Here is a 21,827-nt window from a genome sequence, read left to right on the forward strand (position 1 = left end):
GCGCAGGCCAGAATTCTCTCACTTCACATCAACACTTATTCAACACAATCCTGTTGGGGAATGGTGTGAGAAGAGACCCTGGAGGACAGAGGGCGCGTGCCCTGGGCACACAGTGCAGCCTCCCACCTGATTTCATCTCAGGTTATTTCTGTAACCTTTCCTTTATCCCCAAAGACACACTTTTTGGCATGCCAGAGCCACAGACTTGTGTTTCTCGGTCTTAGTGCAGAGGCCTTCTTCACACAGGACGGCGTGCACACAGAGGCTGGGTCTGGTGTCCCCACCCACATGGACACCGACAGGCCAAGTTCCTTCCCCGGATTGTTCCGGGATGGGGAAGGGGGGGGGGAGGCTGAAGCCTTTTCTCCACGTGTGCTACGGTCGCCATCCTCACCTGGCCTCAGACCCGTGGGGAGGCACAAACACAGCTCTTACTCCCTTGCTTCTTCGGAGGAGAGTCCCGCTGCCCCACTCTGCGCTCATCCAGCCTCATTGGCTTTTGCGTGGGACCAAAAGAGTGGCCAGCAGAGATAAATCCCCTCACAGGTCCACTGCAGACCACGCCTTCCATTTAGAGAAATACCGTGCTCTTACATGTAGCTGAACAGTAAGACCCTAGGAACAAAAATGATGCATGCAGAAGTGACAGGCAGGAGGGCGTTATTCTCAGTATGAGATCTTTTATGTGCTGGAAACTGACTTTGTTTGGAGGGCTTCTGAACGGGGTGAGCCCCGCCCCCCTCCAAGGGTTGCCAGACTCCAGGTGTCGGCTTCTTCGCCTCGGCCAGGGCCAGGGCTTTCTCATGACCTGGCCATGAGGATCCATGCGAGGCTTATCTCAAGGCTAGACTACTATAATGGTCTCTCCGTGGGTCTGCTCTTAAAGGCAGCTCAGAAAATCCAGATGGTGCTGAGTGCTGCAGCTCACCTATCAGGAGGTGCAAATCAGAACTGGTGCCCATCACCCCCCACCACCACCACACACAGACTTGGCTGGGCTGGGGGGGGGGTGATCTCTGTTGGGGGTACTGATTACGAGGAAGGTTTGTTGCTAGACACCGGCTCACTGGCTCAGTAGCCTTCATTAGGAATAGCAGCTGTTGGATTTAGAACAGGGGTGCCAAACATGTGGCCCAGGGGCTGGATCTGCCCCCCCCCAGGGAACTGGCTGTCTTCTGCTTCCAGTTCTGCTGCTGCTGCTGCTGCTGCTGCGTCATCGTAGGTTTGCAGCTTACAGACACACACCTGAACAGCAGACTCAAGATTGCCACCGCACAGACATTTTGATGCAAGAATTCAGAGCAGACTTTAAGGTTTACCTAGAAAAGAACTGGGATGTGAAACATAACTTACTATATTTGGAACAATATTGAAGTTAGAATATGATGTTATCTTAAGTTGTGCTGGAGTGACGAGGGGGGAAGCATTGCGGGAAGCCTGGGGGAGGGAGAGAGAAAATTGGGGATATTGGTATGGGGTTAAAACTGAAATATTAACTTGAACTGATGATATGTCAATATCTTCATGAAAATAAAATTGTGTTCAAAAAAAAAGAATTCAGAGCAAGAGACACTGTTAAAGAAACAAAATATTGCAGAGAGTGCAAATGTTTTAAGCATGTTTTTATTTTAAGTTAAAAAAACCCCACCTTTGTGTTTGTGTTCTTTATAAACTTTATATCTCCGCTACCTGGCACTACCTTTTATGACATGCATGGGCCCAGGGGCCCAACAAGGTCTCATGTAGGTCAGATCCGGCCCTCATAACAAATGAGTTCGACATCCCTGATTTAAATATTTTTACTATTAAAATGTTCTTATTATTTGTAATCAGCTCATTGACTGACTGACTGAATAGTTCTATCCTATTTGTAACCCTCATTGAGCCTCAGTGGGAAAGGAGGACTATAAGTGAACGCAGACCATGAGTCACGGCTCTCACCCCCCCCTCGGGTGTAAGGAAGGGGGGGAGACACCTTTTCTTCATATTTACCAGGAAACAGGTGGGGAGGGGGGAGGGAGGGGTTGGGCCCCCCGAAAAGAGGCCTGGTGTCATGAATCAGGTGCGATCCTCAATGCGAGAGATGATGTTGTTGCACCGCAAGTGAGGACCAAGGTCAGAGGTTCCAGAGACTCTCCAGGAAGGAAGAGAAGTATGGAAGTGGGGGGGGGGAACCCAACTAACTGAGGAAGAAGCAGTCTGAAGCACAGCAAAATCCATGGGTCAAACAAGCCATCCCTTGTCCAGAGCTCCCGGCGGTTTCCTGAGATTTAATTCTCAGGCATTTGCGCTGGACAGAGGGAGGGGGCCTCGGCCTTTGGACTCCCCAGGCTGTGGCGCATCCTTGAATGACCCTGAGGAGCGGCTCTTTGCCCAACGTCCTGTCGCCCCCACCGGGGCACAGAAGTTCCCCCAGCAAAGCAAACACTGGCTTCCTGGAGCCATCTGAGGTGGGTAAAATGGAAAGGACCGTGACATGGAGGGACCAGGCGAGCCCGATCTCGTCCGATCTCAGAAGCTCAGCAGAGCCAGCCCTGGTCAGTCCTTGGATGGGAGACCACCGAGGAAGCCCAGGGTGGCTAAACCCCCTCCGAATGTCTCCTGCCTTGAAAAATCCCACGAGGGGTCACCAAGATGGCCTTTCCCACCACCCGAATGGAAAGGGGGGGGGAGCTTAAGCCCCCGCTTTGGCCCCCCCACTCTTGGGAATTAAGCCTCAAAACTCTCCTGAAGCTCCAGGCATTGGCATTTCCAGCACACCTCTGGGCCGCATCTGGGCCGTGCCCCCCACCCCCAAAATGGTGTGATCGGGGGTCTGGACATTCCCGCTGTTTTCTTCCACTGTGTGCGGGAGATCTTTGAGTAGTATTGAAGGCGTTACAAGGAGGAAGCCCTTCTACAATCTGTGTTTGTTTTCCCAGACGCTGTGTAGCGAAAAGGGATTGTGTCTGATCCCACTGGAACTGTGTGGGCTCTGCAAATGTTTCAGCAGCAACAGCAGCAGAAGGCTTTGGTTAGGTTACGCTGCAATCATGGGAAAGAGAGAGAGGGGTGGCCCCTCTGGGGCTAGAGTGACCTTTGCGATCAGTGAACAGAACTTGCAAGCAGCCACCGTGGAATTTCTAGTAAGAACCTCTACAAAGCAGCTGTGGATGCTCCCATTTTAGACAGCCCTTATCCGACTGTGTTTAAAAGCTGTCTGGGGGGGGGGGGAGAAAGAGGCTGCAGGACCAAAGCGAAAGCACAGCACAAAAGCCACGGGATGCCTTTTAGCGGGACCTTGCACGTCTCTAGCATTCATACTGTTATGCACGTGGACCACCACCAGGGGTCCACGGCACAGTCAGGAGCTTGGCTCCCCTGAACAATAGGAACATAGGATCCTAGTTCCCCCAGCACCAACCAATAGCCCCTTTGGCAGGAAATTCAAACTGCACTGCAAAGTGCCGTCCCATCCGATCACATGAACAGGAGCATGGCAAAATGCTTTATTGGGACCTTTAATTACATGTGAATAATATGATTTAGAATGACCCAGTTGAAGATGCCACCATGGGAAGAAACAGAGGCCAAGGCCTCTCCCCTCCTCTGGCCTCCCTGGGGCCAGCCAGTGGCAGGCTGCGGATCCCAACTGGTCATCTGGCCCAGACACCATGTGTGCAATGAAGCACCAACCACCCCCTGTACTCAGACCCAGAATGCTATTCCCCACATTCAATATTGTTGGAAATATGTGTGTTGCAAGGTCTAAAATTCAGTCATTATAGGGTTAATGTGTGTTTACCTTGTGGGCTATTGTTTAGACTGACCTGGAAGGGAACCTGGCACAGAGCCAATGAGAAGAAAGCCCGGGAAACTGAAGCCTATTTACTCACAATCATTGGTTAATGCATTCAGGTGATTTCCTTCTAGGGGTCAAGAAGCAGCAGAATCACCATTGTTGTAGATGGTGTGGTCCAAGTGTAAAGATATCTTAGGTGTCTTTGTTGTTTTGTAGATTTCCTGTGTACCCTTCCCTTAGAAATAAAGATTTTTACATAGAAGAAAATGCCTCCTTTCCAGTGAAGCAAAGATCCATTGGTGTAACATTTCAGGAAAACAACGACTGATCAGAGACAAACAGAGATACACACCGGGGTGGGTGGTGGGTGGGAGTGCAGGATTCTCTGTAAAACACTGCTGATAGAACATCAGATTTTATAAACACAATTCAACAATTTAAAAATTGAAGCAAACCATTTATTTATTTCAAACACTCAGAGACCTGCTTGCGGTGCTCACAAAATAAAACAAGATTAAAACATAAAACCAAACCATGAAAAACGCAGAGCAGAAAACATCTAGCAACAGAAAAGACCCTCGCACTAGTCCTCCGGCTAGCATCAATGAGAACCACCATGACGACACCTAACAATGTCTGATTCCCCATGCATTCGAAATAAATCCACGTTTGAAGAACAAAGTTAAATTTATTATAAAGCGATGGTTAGATCAGGAACACAAGAATTGTTAGGAATGACTACAAGCCTCATAGGGAAACATAATAAAGGAACTTGAACCAGGTTAGGACCAATGAGTCCAATTCCCGCTGGCGGGAAGGCAGATAAAACTAGCGCCCAAGTCCTTGGGAACACAACGGTTCTACAACATAAACACAAGTTCAGTTCTCAGGCATGAGATACATAATAAGCTAAGCAACGCCATAACTCCATCCCACCTCCAGCTGGTTGACATTGAGCAGTTCCGCAGATGTAGCAAGCAAAAGACAGTAAACACCTACACAGGAGAATACAGGGGGGGATGGACAGGGCACAATGTAATATGCAGAAAACAACACACCACCTTATGGCAGCTTGCTGACATACTGCCCACCTGAAAATACACTTTAACCACCTTCTCCCGGTTTGGGCGGGAGACCTCCCGGTTTGTCCGGGAACTTTTTGTGAAATTCTCTGAGCATGTAAGGGGCCCGAATATCTCCTTCTTCCACCCATTCCCGGTGCTGGGGTCCGAAGTCTACCCATTCAATCAGGTAAAACAGTTTACGTTTCAATTTACAATCCAGAATGTCCACAATCTCGAAATATTCTTCCCCCTCCACCAGAACTGGGGGAGGGGATACCTGTGTTGGCCCCCACTGTGATATACCCGAGGTCTTTTTGAGGAGGCTCATATGGAAAACCGGGTGCAACGATTTCAAGTTTTTGGGAAGGTCTACTTCAACAGCAACATCATTAATCATTCTACGGACTGGGAAAGGTCCGATGTACTTCCAACCCAATTTTTTACAAGGTCTAAGCAACTTCATATTTTTTGTAGAGAAATAGCATTCAGACCTCTATAATCCGTACACAAACACAGGCCCCTGTCTTTCTTTTCCGAACAGGACGGGCGCGGCAAAGGGGGAGGATGCCGGTCTGATGAATCCCCTAGCCAGGTTCTTATCAATGAACTTTCGCAATTCCGCCTTTTCCGCGGGCCCCATTGTGTAAATTTTTCCCTTCGGAAGTTTGCATCCCGGAAGGAGCTCGATGCTACAGTCAGTCTTACGCTGTGTGTGTGTGTGGGGGGTAATTCGTCAGCCTCTGCCTCCCCAAAAACCTGCGCTAGGTCATGGTATTCCGGTGGAAGGGTAGCCATGTCTTCTGGAGTCAGAACTCCACAGGGGAAGTTTAGCAGATAGCAGGAGAAAGACGCTTCCAAGCTTCATCTGTCCAAAATTTGTGCGAACCAAACAAATTTAATATGACACAAGAAGCAGAGGCCGAGGCACCCGGTAAGTGTCCCCGAAGAAGCCCCTGTGTGTGCCACCTGAGCGCCCCCTCCAAAAGCGCCATCTCCTTTTCTGGAGGCCCCGGGCCACCTCAGCAAAGGGGCACGCGGAAGAAGGTGGTCACTCAGGTATCTTGATCTTAGGCTGCTTCGCACTGCTCGGGCTAATCATTCTCTGACCCGTGGTCTCTGGGACCCAGCCACAATCTGCCCCAGTCTCGAAGGCAGTGGTTGCGAGAACAGGAAGTATTTAGCAAGAAAGTCACCGTGGGCTGCCGAGGTTTCTGTCTGGCCATCGTGGGACCCTAAGCTGTTAGAGCATTAAACAGACCACAATGAATGAGTTGGCAACATTTTCTCTCACAGGAAAGTTGAGCAAAGATATCTGGAAACTCAGATTGAAGGACAAGGTCTGAGGCAAGGAAATGTGGGGAGATGCCCTTTCCTTGTTTTGTTTACCCTGTACTCTTTTCCCATTCAGCTGACAAGAGGGTTTGACCAATGAGTCATGTCCAAAAGTGGAATCTCTCATTGGGTCACTTAGTCCATGGTCCTCAGCCTTCCTACTCCACAGAGGACCAAAACACCATCTCTGCTTGTGGAAAGTATGCTTCTCCTCCTCCTCCTCCTCCTGTCCGGAACATGCTGGGCACGGCATCTAAGTTTTTCCACTGTTGCTCTACCGGGGAAGCACTCTGATGTCAAAGACGACTTATTCATTCCACAGAAGGGATCAACGGCATTTCAAGTCTCATTAGGGCATATTTTTTCTTCCAAGTTTTAAACATTTCCTCTAAGTCCTAAACTTCAGTGCTATGATTCAGATTTGTCTTAAGGAAATGCTGTTTCCAGATATCTAAAACCAGTGTGTGAATTCTTGGAAAGAGGCTGGAAAACCATCCTTGCTGTCACTAATGGGCAGACCAGGGAAGCCTTCATGGGCGCCAGAACCCTTTGGGAAGGCCAGTGGGGCAAGGCCATAGGCGACTCGGGTTCACATCCAGACTCTGCCGTGGAGCTTGCTGGGTGATCCCGGACCAGTTGTCTCCTTCAGCCTAACATGCCCCATGCGGCGGTGGTGGTGGTGGTGGTGGGAGCAGCGAGGGTGAGATGGAGAAGGGAAGAACTGCGGATGCTGGCCTGAGCGTCTTGGAAGAAGGGCGAGAACATCCCGGCCATCAGCAGCCGATACTTGGATCACTCCCCAACAGAAACTCTCTGGCAAAGTAGCAGAAAATGTAGGTGGCTTCCCATAATTCCACGTACATGAATTCAAAAATAAACAACTGGAGTATACACAACATGAGTATTTGTGTTTCCTACCTGGTCCTCCACTGATAAGAAGCAGTCAACCCACAGTGGCTGTCGGACATCAGCTGTCCTTGTTGACACAGTTAGCCCCCCCCCTTTTTGTAATTTTATTTTTTCGTTTTTCTTTAACAGAACTAAAATAAAAACATACTAGTTGAAAAGATTGTACATTTCACAACATAAAATTCATCCTTTGCTAATATATCAAGTACCATACACTAGCATATTCATTTTTTATTATCTTATCTTTTCTAGGCCATCCCTGAGAGATCCGCAGCACAATTAGATGGGTGCACTTCAAAAACTCGAGTTTAAGTTCAGTTTCATAATATCAGAGGGGGCATGACTATGGTTTTCACTCAGTTCTGGAAATAATTGTTATGGGGACATTTTTTATTTATTTATTAATTAAATTTCCATCCCACCCTCCCGCCAGAGCGGCTCAGATCTCTGCCCATTATTTCCCGTGGGGACACACGGTCAGCTGCCTAGGGTACCCATTCTTTAAGGAAATGTAGCATCAAGACATCTGGGAACCCAGTCCCCCCGCCCTACAAATGACCCTTCAATTTTGAAGCAAATTGGGAGAATCAGCATAGGAAACAAGGGAGACCAGGATGGTGGAGAGCACCTTTTTAAAGGGTCTGTAAAACTTGACCCTTTTGTCCAATTCCCTTCAACTTATACGGTCTCAAAAATGCATTGTAAAAAAGAGTTAATATCAGAGCTAAAATGCATATATAAAATCCAAAACAGCCAATTAAAACATAAGGCCAGAAGGAGGGATTGTTGAGGGATTGGCAGGCAGAACAAGAAACCTTCGCCCAATAAGAGAAGACGATGATCGAGGGGAACACATGAATGTCCCCGGGAGGGAGCCCCATCCTCTGATCGGAACCTCTACCCACTCCGTCACATTGGCTCTCGACCCTCCCTCCTACCCCCCCCCCCGCAGCCTCTTCCTGGGAAAAGTCCGGCCAAGTTGCAAAAGTCACGAGGCAGCGCATTACCCTGATGAGCTGTGTGGGGCGGCTACTGCTGAGGTCCCGCCAAGTCACATGAGCTGGGGCTGCCACCGAACCCAGGTCAGTTGTGAGGCACTGAGTCATCCAACGGCTTCTGCTGGGCCTGGGTGAGCTGCACAAGTTGCACAGTCACAATTCACCCCGGCAAGCGGAGTGGTGGCTCCTGTCGCATGGCAGCACGTCACCAGCCGGCTCCCACCAGGCACAGGTGAGCCACTCAGGCCCCCTGGTAGGGAGTCGCTCAGGGGTTGCTGCTGGGCCTGGCCCCAATGAGCCCCCCCCCTTCCAGGGCAGGTGGACCGGGGGGGGGGGCCGAAACAGCCCTGGAAAAGCGCCCTGCCCCCTCGGCCCTGCCGTTTGCTTCTTTGTTTGTTTGTTAGGCTTCTATCCTGCCGTATCCCAAAAATGGGCTCAGGGCAGCTCACAGCAGTTAGAATATAAATAAACAACAAAAGCCTATAATAGAATCAAGTTAGAAACAACCAAACAATCGAAGGCAAGGTGGCAGCAAACAGAGACCACTCCAGGGCAGCCCATAATATGCCTCCTGCAGGACGGTTAGTCCGGGAGTGTATTTTTCTGTGGGCCGGAGAGGCAGAAGCCAAGGCTTCGGGGCTGGCAATATTGTTGTGCAGCCTCACAATGGCCACTGAGCTGTTAGGGGGGCACTCGTGTCTCAAAGCTGGAGGTGCCGTTTCTGTTATTTGGGGAGATTGTAACTACCAATGTGTTTGGATTTTATTTTATTTTTTTTAAGATTTCAGATTTTTCTTCAGATCTGGAGCTTTCCCCCAGGTTTGTAAAAAGACCGGTCTTGTCTGTTCCCAGTCCCAGTCTCTGGCTTTAAGGACCCAAATCTCAGACCATGCTGAGAATGAGATATATGACAAGCAGGGAAGGGGGTGGGGGGTGGGGGGTCCCATCCTTCCTCCCCCCACCTGCTTGCTCCCCCCCTGGATGACAGCCTGCCCTGACCACCCCAAGAGGCTCCGGTGGCGGGGGGGGGGGGGGCCCCCCCCCCCCCCCCCCCCCACCCAGCCCCCCTGCCGCAAAAAAAAAAGCCTCAGGGGACACGGCAGGCATAATGCCCCTCCCTCCCTCCCAAGTATACCTTCACCAAGAAGCGTAAGATTCAGTGTTGCCCTTTGTGTAGATGCTTGATGCTCAAGCCGTAAGGTTTTATTCTAGCTGGAATCTCCACCTCCCCCTTGCATCCTGACAGAGATGACAAAACACCACAGCCTTCTCTTAGCGTTAAGGGGCCTTGGATTCATGTAAACTGCCTGGCTCAGTTTACCACCAACCTAAAGCTCGAGGTGGCACTCCAGACCACCAACGCGTTTGAGAGATCGCATCGGGATCGTCCGCCATCTGCCACGACACGCCAGCTGTCCCCAGGGGGTGCCTCGGCCTCCTCAGATGAGGAAGAGGTGCTTCAGGTCCATCAGCCCATTCACCATGACTGTTCATCATCCAGCACACCGGCGGCCTGCGCAAGCTGCGGAGAACTATGGGGGAGGGGTGTTATGTACTAAGATGGCCGCGGCGGCACTAGCCAGGCCACGCGGTTGAGCAGACCTTTGGTCCCTATAACAATAGCCACCGCGGATCCTAGTGCACACCAATAAGGTCGCCCGGATTCTGATATAGACCTATTATAGACTGGGTCTTGTAAATACAGCCCATCACGGGAATTGGGGGGGTGTTGTGTGTGAGTGTGGACACACATATAAGCTGGCCTCAGACTGGCTAGCATATCCTTAGTTCTGACGTAATCAGTAAACTTGAGCTGATTTCACTATGCTAAGCCTGGAACTCCACTACATTATATTGGTGATTGATGAAACACCTCAGTAATTGCTCCAGGACTTGGTTAGTTCATTCCATTTGCCTGTCAGTCTCGGGGTGGTAACCGCTACTCAACCCCGTCCAACCCCCCCAAATTTCAGCTGCTCCTTCCAGAACTTTGCAATGAACTGTGAGCCACGGTTCGAGACTATTTTGCGCGGCAGAGCATGGAGCTGTATAATGTGTCGCATAAACCTTCGCGCCAGCTTCCTAGCTGTGGGCCCCTGCTTGCAAGGAATAAAAGGTGCATGTTTTGAAAACAAGTCCACCTCCCCCCCCAATCACAGTCTTTCCTGGCTCGCGGGCAAGTCAGTGATGAAATCCATTGAAATCACTGACCATGGCCTGTCCGGGGTTTCCAGCGGCTGCAGTAACCCCGGCACCTTTCCCACCTGCCGTTTACTCATTAGGCAGGTTTGGCATGAAGCCACATACTTTGAGATGATTACTCCATGGATATACAGAATACTGGCACAGCTCATCCAAATCAGCCCTAAATAAGCATGCATATCATTCCCATTCTACCTTTTAGGGGGGAAAGGTTTAAGCTGCAAAGCTTCTTGCCCAGAGAAAAGCAGATTTCACTGAATGCAAAACCTGAGGGATGCAAATGTTACAGGGTGTGGCCAGCTTATATAGGAGCTAATATCATGTAGCCCAACACATGACTTTATGAAGCCTTCTGATTCACACCCTCTAACGGCATTATGTAAGACAGCTCAGAGCATCTTAAAGAATAATTGTTGCAAACTGTGTTCAACTTGCTCTGGGATTTATTCTGGGCATAAAGCCATTTATTCATAAATTGTCCTTCACAGCTAAAAACTGTAAATTAGTGAGAATAGTGGAAAAAATACGTGTTTGCAGAATTCCACAAGAACCTGAATTCAGACTCTCAGGCCTACTGCGTCAAAACATCCTAAACAAGAATTTCAGGTTAAGATCTGCAACAGGACAAAGTCATGGAGGGAAAGCCCATGCAGAGCCAAGCAAGAACAGCCCCCTCTGTCCCCTCCCCCCTTGGTGCAGTTTGGTGTCGTGGTTAAGTACATAGACCCTAATCTGGGAGAACCGGGTTTGATTCCCCACTACTACTCCGCTTGCAGCTGCTGGGGTGACCTTGGGCAAGCTGTAGTTCTGACAAGAGCTGTCCTTGAAAAAGAGCCGTTTCTGTCAGAGCTCTCTCAGCCCCACCGACCTCCCAGGGTGTCTGTTGTGGGGAAGGGAAGGGAAAGGAGTTTGAAAGCCACTGTGAGACTCTGAGTGAAGGGCGGGGTATAAATCCAGTCTCCTCCTCCTCTTCATATGGGCAGTGATGGCCTGCTCTCAGGGGGCCGTGGATGCCTTGGCCAGGGTGGGTGGACAGTGGGGGGCACTCACGGGGCCATCAGCAGCAGCAGCAGCCGCTCCCCGCTCCGTCACTGGTGGCTGTCAGTGGAGCTGAGAGGGACTCTGGCCCCAGCGACGAGGGGTGTTTGGGTCACGTATTTTCCCTCTGAGGAATGGCCAACGGATACCAACTCGCGGTGCTGGTGCGACACTAGCACAGCTGCAGCGGCAAATTGCAAAGAGACTTCAGTCTCCGCAGAGAGAGACATCAGAGACAAAGGTGCCAGCAGCATTCTGAGGGGGACACTCAGAGCAGAGGAAGAAGCAGAGGCCCCCCCACATCCCGCTCCGACCGGCTTCCCGCCTGCTGCTGCCCCCTCCTCTCTGGCACACCAGACCCTAACCCTCTTCCGACAGGAGGGTGGGCCAGGCCGTCCTCTACACACAAAGCTCTGGATTCACTCACCACGTGAGAAGGAGCAGCAGCCTCCTGCACTCTGTGGTACCTGAACACAGGCCTTAAGGTCGGGAAAACAAAACTTGCAGTTAGAAGACCTAATATTTGGATAGAAAGAGCCTCATACAGCTCCACGGGCCTGGCAGCATATTTGGATATCAAATTCAATACTGGAAACACTGAACTCTTCAATAGCATCTTGTCGTTATAATACACAATTCAGCACATTAATTGTAGATGAAATTAGCATATTTATAGTATCATTACCTAATAGTCTTACAGAATATTCTTCATACTATACACTTTGAGTAACACCTTCTTTTAAAAAGCATTTTACTAATTCTACAAGAGAAAATATTCCATTCAAGTTCCCCGGAATTTCCCTTTTTCTATTGGCAAATTTGAAAAAAAAACATCCTTGGGGAAAAACAAAAGGAAAGCTCCCCCCCCCCATTCCCACCATTTTCATTTGAGGCCTTCACATCATGATCAGATGTTTTCAGTGGGAGGAGATGTTTTAATTTGAAAATCTGGACCTCCCAACGAGAACTGTTTTGATGACTTAGAATTAAATGTTTTGTTTAGAAGGATTTTTTTTAAATATGCAAACTGATTTTTAAATGCCTAAAATACACAAAGGGAACAACATAGTGATATGGTTTGAATTAAGAAAGATTCGTGGACTAACTTTCATGCCAACATCTGTTAAGGAGAGGAGGCAGATGCTATTTCTGGAAAAGACGGGGATCTGCCAAGCTGAGCCGGAACAGAAGAGGCAATTGTCCAGCAGTTACCTTTTTATATGCTTTCCCCAACAATTCTTTTTCTTGCTAATAGGAGGCAAGTGCTGATCTCTACGGGCACCACTCGAGGTTGCCATACTAGCACTGTATGTCTAAACGAGATGAAATATTTGAAACGTGTTTCTCAGCCCTGAAAAGTTTGCAATGTTTGCATTGCAAACAGCAAATGTGTAAAATGCAGAGAACAGAAGCCCTACCCATTAACATCACATTTTAGAATGCACATGTACCTGCACCCTAAATTGTTGGGAAAATAGTCAAAAATACTTAAATTACTCAGAGTATCGATGGATCTTGCTTCACTGGAGAGGAGAAATATCTTTGTGTTTAAAAAACTTTATTTCTAAGGGTAAAGGGTATACAAGAGACCTATGAAAATAACAAACATCTTAGAGCTACATTCTTACATCTTACTCCTATACAAGCATGGCTAGAACAGAACTACTAAACAATTGAGTATCAGCTTCTTCTTGACCCCCAGAAAGGAAGTCACCTGAAACTAGTGACCAATCTGTATTACAATACAAGTCACTTTTCCCGGGCTATTTCCCCATTGGCTGTGAGCCAGGTTTCCCTTCCAGGTCAGTCAAGGTAAACAAGTTAACCCTATAATGACTTGATTGTGAGACCTTGCAAACACACACATTTCCAGCATAAATGTGATGCCAGCTGTGAATTGTTTCATTATTTATTTATTCAGGACGTTTGTGTGCCACCCCTCCAGACCTTCTTGAGGCACCCTACAATTAAAATCGCAAAAGAAAACCCATCAAGACAATAAAAACAAGTCAACAAAACAAGCCAAGCCAATTAAAAAGGGCATAAAAGAGACAGAGCAATCTAAAATGATGCGAATGATACCGTCCTCTGGCTCAGAGTAGGCCCCAGAGAGCCCCGCCACGCCCACCACGATGACATCACCAGGAGGTGACATCATCACACCGGGCACATTAGACGCAGGTGTGTGTGTGTGTGTTCTAGCATTTGGCTAAAATCTCTATGGTGGTGACAGAAGATGCCAGGGAGCAGTCGGCCGGCCCCCCCCCCCACCGGCAGACAGTAAGCACCTGGCAACCCCACGCTCAATATAGTTGTGACTTTTTAAAGTTCACTGTTAGTTATAATTTGAGTATTATTTCTTACATAGCATAATTGTAAAGCAATTAAAACAAAGCCAAAAAAGCTGTTGATCGGGGGCATCGAACTCATCTGTTATGAGGGCCAGATCTGACATAAATGAGACTTTGTAGGGTTGGGCCATGTGTGTCATAAAATGTAATGCCAGGTAGCGGAGATATACATTTTATAAAGAACACAGACAAACACAATTAAAGATTTTTTAAACTTTAAATAAAACATGCTTAAAACACTAGCACTCTTGCAATATTTTGTCTATTTAACAGTCTCTGATAACTGACACCTCTTGCTCTGAATTACTGCATCAAAATGTTTGTGCTGTAGCAATCTTATGTTGTTTAGATGTGCATCTGTAAGCTGCAAACTTACATTTATTGGCATTCATTACAGAAATCTCATGCTCAGTATTCTGAGCCTAGGACCCAGGGGAAAACGTGAAATGGCTGGGCATTGCAAGGTTTCGTACATAAGTTGCTTCAGGTGCTGGTCAAGAACATGAGAAGGCATCCTGACACAGACTGAAGGCCATGTGTTTGTCTACAAAATCTATACTCTTCCCCAGAGAAATAACTACAACTTCCTACAAAGGCAATGTGCTGGGTGAACTTGGTCTGGACACACACTCTCAGTCTAATCCACCTCACTGGCTTGTTCTTATTCCTCCTCTAAAACAGCTCACAATGCTTCCTTACTGAGAAAGACTGGATCATGAGGGCATGAATACAGTGAAAAGGGGGCGGGAACCCAGTTGCACCCTGGCATAAGGAGTCCAACAAAACACACACACAAACACACAGCATAAGGAACCCAACAGAATACACAGACACTGTAGCAAGGCACACAAAAACTCATACCTTGAAAAAAATGCTGTTGGTCTTAAAGGTGCCTGGTATTTCTGCCATGCAATTGAGGCAGCTCAGCAAAGCAAACTTTCCCTCGTTCTCTTCAGGGAGGAGCCTCAGCCAGTGGAAGAAAAAAAGGCTTCCCTTTGTCTCCTGCAGCCTGGCCAAGAAGCAAGCTATGGCTCATTCCCTCCCTCCCCCTGGGAGGAGGGTGGGAGGAGCTTCAGCCAGTTCTTTACCAGACTCTCTCAATCGCACAGGAGATGCTTGCCTACCTATCTCTCCTGTGCACTTGAGAGAGTCTGATACAGCAAGCTGTGACTGGACAAAGAAACAGAAAACAGCCAGGTCCTTGTGGGCCATATTGGAGCCCTCTGAGGGCCTGATCTGGCCCACAGGCTGCATGTTTGACACCCCTGGTCTACACTCTAAAGAGCTGGTCATAGGTGTGTATTGAGAATTGTTCACCACCTAGGCAGCTGCAACTATCATGAACGGATATCAAGCATATAATAGTATTATTGCACTGTGGTTTACTTTGCATGGTGGTTGTTTAGATAAAGAGCTATAAAACACTTTGGGAAATTTGAAATGCTTTTACAAAAAGTTAGAAGCTGCAGGGATTACACCCTGCCTGCACAACCCAGGCAAGCCTGTCCCAGCAGACATTCGCACACATTTGTCAAGGACCTAAATATAACATCTAATGTGTTCAGGCCAGAATATTCAGACTGTGTCCAAGATTCTTTTTCACTTTATTTTTAGATAAGTTTGTTTTTGTCTTATTTCAAACCTTGACCCCCCTTTAGGATCAGGTTATAAATCTCTGTTCTCTGATACTATATTTAACTTGGCTACCTCTCTCCTATTTTTATATGTAATTTCTCCTCCTTCAGAATCCTGATATTTTCCTTTGAATTGCTTTCAGTCCACCATTCCATTCAATCTGCCATAGATAGATTTGTAATTAGAAAGAGGAAAGTCCTTTCTGATGCTGAAGATTCCTCTTGTACACCTACAACATCCTGCAGTAATGTGAAGCAAAAGCCAGGGCGACAGTACCAAGATACTTGGAGAAGAAGCTATGAATGGCTCTCTCACAAAGCATATTGTGATATCTGTCACAATGTTCCTCTTCCAAGAGCATGAAATGACAAGGATGCCCTTGAAGCTTTTGTCCAGAATGACTTCTCAGACTGGAAGAGGAAACCACGGTTGGGATTTCCCAGCCAGCAGAATTCGAACTTGCACCGTGCAGCTGTCCCAGCTATGGCCCCTGTTGAAGCAGGGGTAAAGGCACACAGCAAGCTTTCAGGAGGCCAGCAGAAGCAAAGGCAAGATGCTCGAGAGAGGCACTGCTGGCAGTTCTGCCATCAGTAAGGTGCCTGGCCTGTCAGGGCAGTGCAATAGGCAGCCTTTGATGAGGAAGAGTCAGACCGGAAACAGCTCTTGCTTAAATCATGGTTGAATCGTACAAACTGCAAATGGATTTCACCCACCATTGTAAATGAACTGCTTGAGATCATGCACACTGGGGAGAGAGATGGTTTATTACAGCGTAATAATTGCTGACGAGACTACAGGTATCACCACACAAGGCTTCCGTATTGCTCTAGAGGATATGTTTGTGGAGGAATTCTTTTTTGGGTTTTATGAAACTGAATCCACCACTGCTCAGTTTCTGCTGCCAGCCCCCTTCCGGCAGGTCGCTGGCCAGCCTCACCCTCTGCGTGCTGGGAAGGCGGCAGCACGTGGGACGGGGCGTAGGATGACCTGACCAGTAGCAGCCAGTCCTCCCACCCCCCAGATCTGCCTTGCAAAAAGCCCACCGCTTGCTCCACTCCCTGTTTCTTCCCCTGAATGGCACAGAGCAGCTCCTCGGCCGCAAGAAGAAGAGGGGGACGGTCATCTGGCTGAGGAGCCCCCAGCGGGAGGCAGCGGGAGGGGTGGGGGGGGAGTGGAGGGGGATCCCTCCTTCACCTCGTGCCCCAGAGAAGACTCTGGTGGAGGGGGGGGCAGGGCTGTTGAGACTCACAGAAAACTTCCAGGCAGGTGCCCAGAATGAGCCTCTCAGGAAACGGCAGCAGGAGTCCCAGTGAAGGTTGCCAACTTGACCAAGAATGCCTCTAACGGCAGCCTGAGCAGAAGAAATCAACAAGGGAACTTTCTGGCAGAACAGAGCAAACGGGCATTACTGCCTTGTTCCTGCCGTTTAGGCTGCTGTGAGAGGTACAGGAGGAGTGGGCCCTAGTCAGAGAACAGGCCCCAGACCCCCGGGTGAGGAGAGGGGCAGGCAAGGCTCCCTCCCAGCTGTGGAGTCTTCCTGTGAGCAGAAACCCTACTCTGTGAGCTACTCTGGCATCAAAGTTGTGAGGGAGCGATTTGGCTGCTGCATGAATCAGTTTGCTCCGGAGCCCTCCTTCCTGAGTGGAGACAGAAATCTGTGAGCCGGAGGCTAAGAAACGGTGAGCTAGCTCACACTCGCTCAGTTGAGAGGGAACGCGGGTTGCAGGGCATTGTGGGGAGGGGGGACCTTTGGTGCTGGTGAATGGAAAGGGACGGATGCTGGATGGATTTGGGAGTGGGGGGAGGGGAGAGAAGGCACACTTTGAGTTAACAAGGACAGGATCCTGCTCATCGGAGTAAGGGCAAAGGGATAGGGAATAGGCTGGATTTTTTTTAAAAAAATTAGAAATCTTACACTTTGGCTGGGAGAAGAGGGTGGGGCCCAGGCCCATAGCCAGGAGTTTTTTTTAATTCAGGGGGGCTTTAAATGAGGGCACACCCCCACACCCCTGCTGCACCCCCCAAGGGAGCGCCTGGGGGGCTGGATGGGAAGTCGGGGGTGGGGGGCTTGGCGGTAGGTCAGGGGGCCAGGCCCCAAGAGGCCCCACTGTAGCTACGGGGCTGAAGGGGTGGCCCCTTTCTGTTTTCCTTTCGGGTTAAGGAGGTGGCAGTGGGAGGGGAGGAGAGGGGAGGGGAGAACAGGAAACGCTCGGATGTCGGTATCCGGGGACTACAGTGGCTTTCTGGCGTTTGAGCAGACGCAGGACTCTGATCACGCGCCAGGACGCGTTCCTTCTTCCAGAGATGCTTGGGGGGGGGGAAGGAGGAAGTGCTTGCTGGGAAGCACCCCTCTGGGTGCCCAACAAAGGCCAGTTGCAAAAGGCAACGCGCCCATGAGCTCCTTCTTTCCCAAAGCCAGCCAGTGGGACAGCGTGAGTGGGAGATCTCACAGGGCACGGAGAGCTAGGCTCCCTCACGTTGGCCTCGTACCCTCGGATGCTGACACCTGCCAGGCGGCTTTTGTTTGAAAGGGCGACAGGGGGGGGGGAGAGGTGTTGCACCATACCCTATCGCCGTGGGCACTGTGTAAATAAGTCAAGTAAAACCCACTCTTTAACACTCCTGCCCATTTCCCCTTTAACGTTTCTCGCCCGACGAACAATTCTGATTCTGTTGGTGGATGGTAGCAGCAAGCCGATAATATTTGGTTTTGATCAGGGTCACATGGGAGGGGCCCCAGATGGAATCTGTGTCCAGGGGGCAGTGGGGGCTCTCGGCAGCCCTGCACTTCTCTCTCTCTCTCTCTCTCTCACACACACACACACACACACACACACACACACACAGAGGACCTCAGCTGTGGACACACAGGCAGGGGATGGGGGGACTTACGGGGAGCCAGAACAGTGCAACGTGCCCATGTCAACCAGGGGCCGGAAAGAAACATGACGCGCCTACTTCACCCGGAAGTGACATAGGCATCTCAATTAAGTCGGGGGCACTCTTGTTTTTGGGCAAAACTCTATTGTTTGAAGCTAATTCTACCATAGAGTTCTGCCCAAAAACCAGAGCGTTACCCTCTGATGTCACTGACGTGCCTAGGTCACTTCCAGGGGATGTAGGCACGTTGCGCTTATTTCCAGCTTCTTACCTGCTTAGGTGGGCCTGGCATGATGTGGTCCATGGGGTCGCAAAGAGTCGGACTCGACTGTGCGACTTAACAACAACAACAACCTGTTTAGGCGGGCAATTCTCCCCTGCCAGGCAGCCAGCCAGCGGACCCAGCAACCCTGTACCCAGCGCGGTTCTTCTCTTCTCAGCCTTGGCCAGCTCAGACCTCGTCAGCATATATTTAAGGTGGGTTGTGTTTGTTCCTATGTGCAGTATCTGACATCTACAGCTCAGGCCAGGCCTCAGGCCCCTGCCTTACGTGTATGCCTCACCTTCCTACAAAATGGTGGGCAATAATAGCTCACATATTAACACAGCACAGCACAAAGCCGCCTGCAGTGTTTGGTGTGCGTGTGTTTTCGTGCAGCCTCAGAATCCAGACTTCCAGGGTGAGATTCCCGGGATCTTTTCTGTAGAAAAAAGACTAAGAGTCCTGTAGCCTTGTAAAAAAAACACAAGCTTTCATGAGTCACTGCTCACTCCTTCAGATATCCTTTCTAAATTACATCATGCAAATGGATTGTCAGGAGAAAACTGAACTAAAATAGCAGAGAACAGTTAAATTATCGTCTCCCATTGAAAGAATTGGATGACGGCTGTTCCTACAACACTCAGCAGGATAACCGAGCAGATAAATGGCACAGGGAAGTAATCTGGACACTTTCACTCTCTCACTAAGTGCAAGACAGCAGCGATGTGAGTGAACGCATCATATTAGATGGAAATAAATGTCAAAAGTTGAATTGCAACACTCACAGCAGAGTCCTAAAGCCAATCCATAAACTTCTTAGGATTGCAGCTCAGCCAACAGTGGCGTAACCTGGAGATGTGCTGATGTAACTGAGATGCGCTGGTGGATGCAGGTGGTACACCAGCCCACTGGTGCCACACCAGGTTACAGCTGGCACTACAATAGCCCAGCCAGCACAGGGCCAGAAATGGGGGCCACTGGACGTGTGCTGGGTAAGAGATGGCATCTTAACAGCCTTCACCCCGTGTTCTGGGGTAACCTCGTGCCAGGGGGAAAAAATGCTGCCATGAGAGTAAACACTCCCGCTGAACTGAATGGGTGTGGAAAACAAATCTGTCCCCCCCACCCCACCCCCCGCCCCCCACCAATAGCTTAGGACACCAACAGGAGCCTCGCTGCACGAAGAAAGTCGGCAACCCCAATTCTTCCGACTGACTTGCTTTCAAAACTCTGTTCCTGGTAACGTTACGTTAATGTGTGGATTGTTCCACCTCTGGCCCTCTGATCGGTGTCTGCTGGACAGGTAGGCCCTCTGCTCTCGACGACGAACCTCAGAACAGTCTTCTGCAGGGGAGATGAACGGGGGGAGGGCTGAGAAGGCAGCAGAACTGTGCTCAAGCAAAGTGGAGGGGCCAGCTCCCCCACGCACCCCATAACTACTGGTGCCCCATCACGATTCTAAGGGCGTCTCCTGCCAGCGAGTGGTGCTTTCTGTACATAGGAACGTTTGGTTCTGTACTGCTCCTAGATGCCCTTTTGCACGCTGCGGGGAGATGACAGCCTGTTTTAAGATCTAAGCTGGGGGCTGCATTGGAGCCCGCCTGGAAATCTTGAATGATTGGCTGCCCACGGGGGGCAGCAGCAGCTTCAAGATGGCAAGAGCCTGATTCCCTGTGAAGAAACTGACCGGCCATTCAGGTGGGCCTGGCATCAGTGAGCATCCCTGCGTCTCCCAGCCTGAGGGACAATTGAAACGGGTGCCCCGCGTTCCTTTGCAAGGACTGTTAATGCCCTGGCGGAGGAGGATCTCAAAAACGGAAGACAGCCTCACCTGCCTTGATGACTTTGTTTGTTTCCACAAAACATGGGAGGATGTGACAACTTTCCAAGGCATGTTGTTGTTGAGAAATGGACTAATTTATGGTTTTATATCTGCTTACACACGCAACACATGGACTGTGCACACACCTGCATTTCATGTTAATGTAGCTTGCACACATTCAGCTCAAAGCCTCATGGGAAGGAGAAGCACATGTTAGCCATTGTGGGCAGAGGAAACAGCCAAGAAGGAGAAATTCCCCCATTGCTGAAAAGACTAGATGTCACACAGAACACGAACCTGATCTGCATCTGAATCGCTGTTTCCTGTTGATGGTACCTTGTATGCCTGGTAAAACCAAGATTCATCTGCACATCAAGAAGAACACAGGAAACCGAGACTTCACACCTGGCCAGATGGTGTTCCATGAGAGATAGAGTGTAGAGTTTCAAATATTGGCCCAACCCATAGAATACCTGCCCCTTTCTACATGCACCAATGAGGGAGGTCATGGGATGGACTTGTAAGTAGGTGGGATTACAGTTTGGCAAGGTGCCACGCACCTGGAGATTCAACTATGAAAGTAAAGGCCAAACCCTAGGTCTTTGCTAGCCATCTCCCTTCTCCACATCCTCTTTCTTCTTTACTACCCCTAAGGTCCAGTTTTCTATCCAACAATCCCTTTTGTCTACTTTAAGATCTCTTGGACTGCAGCCAAAAAGTTCCATGCTTGCTGGTTGGTTCTAGCAAGTGTGATTTAGTTAAAACCCCTAGGTATTACTTTCTCCCCTATTCTTACATTGCAACAGACAAGACTTCTGGAACAGGCAAGTATAAACTGATTGTCCTACCTACCTCCAAGTAAATGAGAAACTATTTTGATATCTTTCTGTAATTCTAAAGGAACCTTGAGTGTATGCGAATGTGATACTGATTATTTTGTGTGTATGTGACTTTGATACTGCTCAGTAAAAAGACTATTTGTTTTGGAAAAATACCCATCTCGTCTCCATCACTGGAACTCTGTGTTCAGACACGACCTCCGTAAACTTTGGCAAGAGCTCACGTTAAATTTAGTAGCCAACTGTCGTAAACAAGGCAGTTTGCATAACATTGTGCCACCCTCACTTACCAGTGAAAGGGCAACAGATGCATCCACCAGGAACGTGGCCCACCAGACTGTACAAGCAGAGATCAATGGAAAGAGTTTGAATCACAGCTGCTCCTCAAATTGTGCCAATGCCTCCAAATGACCAAGAGAAAGAGAAGTGTTGCCCACCCTGCTAGTAATGGGGGAGTGGAAACAATGGTGTACTGACCCTAGGAGGAATGGGCTGGGATCCAGCAGGGTAGGTCAAAGGCAAGGTTGCAGAAGAAGAAAAAAAAGAGATTGGATTTATACCCCACCCTTCGCTCGGAGTCTCAGAGCAGCTTACAAACTCCTTTCCCTTCCCCTCCCCACAACAGACACCCTGTGAGGTAAGTGGGGCTGAAGGAGCTCTGACAGAAACTGCTCTTTTTCAAGAACAGCTCTGACAGAACTGCTGCTTGCCCAA

Source organism: Gekko japonicus, unplaced genomic scaffold (genome assembly GCF_001447785.1).
Source record: "Gekko japonicus isolate JY-2015 unplaced genomic scaffold, Gekko_japonicus_V1.1 scaffold623, whole genome shotgun sequence".
Classification (NCBI taxonomy): Eukaryota; Metazoa; Chordata; class Lepidosauria; order Squamata; family Gekkonidae; genus Gekko; species Gekko japonicus.